The 2,654-nt window shown below is 61.4% G+C and overlaps 1 long non-coding RNA gene across 1 annotated transcript; it reads left to right on the forward strand.

Moving 5' to 3' along the window:
- The first annotated feature begins 326 nt into the window (after positions 1-326).
- LOC143170621 (uncharacterized) lies at positions 327-2,131 on the forward strand. The gene is made up of 5 exons (XR_012997076.1): positions 327-384; positions 873-908; positions 1,034-1,069; positions 1,458-1,526; positions 2,017-2,131. It is a non-coding gene; the product is annotated as an uncharacterized LOC143170621 (long non-coding RNA).
- Positions 2,132-2,654: the final 523 nt, after the last annotated feature.

Raw genomic sequence — 2,654 nt, forward strand, 5'->3', positions numbered from 1 at the left:
TCGTCACCGTAGGGTGTCCAGCTGTCAGGGGCGCTCTCTCTGCCTCCCCTCGCCACCCCCAGATGCCTTGGCCCTTCCATGTGCAGCTGCCCCATGCCGGAAGCTGGACTGATGCCGGGGAAGGTGGCTAGATCAGTGCCAGAGGCGGGGGTGACTCTGTGCCGGGGCTGGGCTTGTTGCCAGGGCTGGTGTCTCTGCCAAGCCTGGCTATGCCCTGGGGGCTCTCGGGGCGGGGCAAGGAGGAGTCCTGGGAGGGATAAATCTGCCCCTCACCTTCTCCAGCTTCACCCAGGACTCGCCACACCGCAGAGGAAGATGAAGGTCGCAGTGCTCAGCGTGGCCCTGCTCTTCACCATCCTGCTGTGCACCCCAGAAGATGCTCAGGTGAGTCCCCAATGCCACAGGGAGGGGCTCAAGGCTGCGGATGGGTCTTGGCTGCAGGACATCAGTTCTCCTGCAGAATTAAATTTGCAGTGGTGAGCATGAAACCCCTTGACTTGTCCTCTCCCTTTTCCAAGCAAGGGGCTCCTCCAGGCTCCCCTGCACCTCCAGCCCCGGGCAACGCAGCTTTCTCCCTCCCACAATTCCATGCTAATTCACCCCAGTGCCCTGTCTCTGGGTCCCCGCAACCCCCGTCCTCTTTGGAGGCCGCAAATTCCCCACGCTATCCTTGTCTCCATCTCCACCCCTGGTCCTTGCATGAACAGGTATCCCAGGTGAAACTGGAATGAATGGGGGTGGGGGGAGCAGGAGGGATTTTCCCCCTCAGACCTGGGGGAAGCCATGGGCCTGGGGGGACTGGGGACACCTGTGCCCCACCCACAGCCCCACCAAGGTCCAATCCAGACCACCCCTTTGCTCTTCTTTCCTAGGCATTCTTTGAAGCAAGTGGAAGTTATTACCGGCATGTAAGTAGTGAGGTGGACTTGGAGGGCATCCAGTCTGGGGAACTGGAGGGCACTTTGGTCCTCCCATCCCTTGCTGGGACTGGGGACATCCCAGTGACCAGTGAGGTCTCATGGTCTCTCTACAGAGGGAATTCAAAATCGGGCGAGTGAAGAGGGCTGAGGTAGGTACCATGAGTTCTGCTGGCCCCAGACCCTCCCTTCCCATGGCCACAACACTTCAGGGCATCCCAGTGTGCCCCAGTGCACCCCACTGCAACCCCAGAGAACACCCCCGCACCCCAGTGTTTTCCCAGGGCCCCCGTTGCATTCCCATCCATCCCTTTACAACCCAGTACACCCCAGTGCACCTCAGGATGCCCCAGTACACAGCCACGCACCCAGGTGGGCCCCTTCCCCAGGACCCCCACTGCTTTCTGTGCACCACCATACAAACTCATGTACCCCGTTTTCCCCCGGAGGCACCTTCCCCAAGGACCCCATTGCTTTCCCCTGCCTCCCAGTACACCCCAGTGCACCCAGGCGTGTCCCTAACCCTCCCTTTCTCCCCAGCCCCCTGTGGCTGACAAGCTGGTGGAGCTTGCGCGGCAGAAACGCATGGCTGCAGCCGTTGATGGCTAGGTGAGCAGCATCAGGGCATCTTGAGCCTCACAGAGGATTCTGGGCCCCAGGGGATCCCTGAGCCCTCAGGGGTGGGCAGAACGTGGGTGTGGGAGAGGGAAACAGAGGGGACTGTCCATCATCCACGTCCCAGGGTGAGCTGGACAGAGCTGCCCCCATGCCTGTCCCTGCACTCAGTGGGGCTCTACAGACCCAGAGGGTCACCGTGCAGGCCAGGCAGGGGCTCTGGTGCCATACAGACCCCCAGGATCACCGTGAGGGCTGGGACAGGGCTCCGGGGAGATTAGGGGCATCCCAGGGTAATGACACACTGGGCAAAGGGCTCTGTGTGCCATAGGGGTCTCAGGAGAGCCACGTCCTGTCCTGGGTATATTGAGGGCTCCAATTCTCTTCTCCTTCCCCAGGTCTCTGCAGAGAGAGACGGTGGGGACAAGGCCCCTCTCATGTCCCAGCGGACGCTGGGGGTCACGGTTTGGGCTCTGTCTTTCAGGACCGGAGCTGGTGGTGACACCCTTTTCCTGTCCCCCTCCAGCAGCGTGAGGAGATGATCATCCCTGGATGACCCCACCTGATCCCCTGGGAGCCCTGGGCCATTTTCCTCTCATGATCAATAAACCCCTTCAGCAAAGCCACGCTCTGCGTGTGTGTGTGTTTGTGTTTCCGTGTCCACGTCCCCACTCCTCTGCCAGCGCCCGGACACCTGGGTCCTCTCTGGCTGCACCACCGTGATGAGCAGAGTGGCTGAGGGACCCCGAACGCCTGGGATGTCTCTGTAAAGGAGATCCCCTTCCCACCCACCACGTGCCCCTAGATAAGGGCAGGTTAGGGCAAACTGGAGTGTCCCCCCATGAGGCTGGGAGAGGCAAAGGGCAGATGGTGCCAGCCCTTGGGGCACCCAGTGTTTCGGAGGCACAGTGGGAAAAAGGTTCTTACCGGGGTTCTAGTGAGCACCATCCCCCCAAATAGCACAATTTGGTGTCGGGGCAGGAGAGGAGCGCAGGCAGACAGCCCGGACCCCTGGGTCCTCTGCCCCGGTCTGGGAGGGGCGGTGGTTCCCTGCCCCATGGACTCAGCACTCCTGGGTTCACAGGAGATTTCAGAGCCCCACACTGGGCCCATGTGCCTTCC

Source organism: Aptenodytes patagonicus, chromosome 24 (genome assembly GCF_965638725.1).
Source record: "Aptenodytes patagonicus chromosome 24, bAptPat1.pri.cur, whole genome shotgun sequence".
NCBI lineage: Eukaryota > Metazoa > Chordata > Aves > Sphenisciformes > Spheniscidae > Aptenodytes > Aptenodytes patagonicus.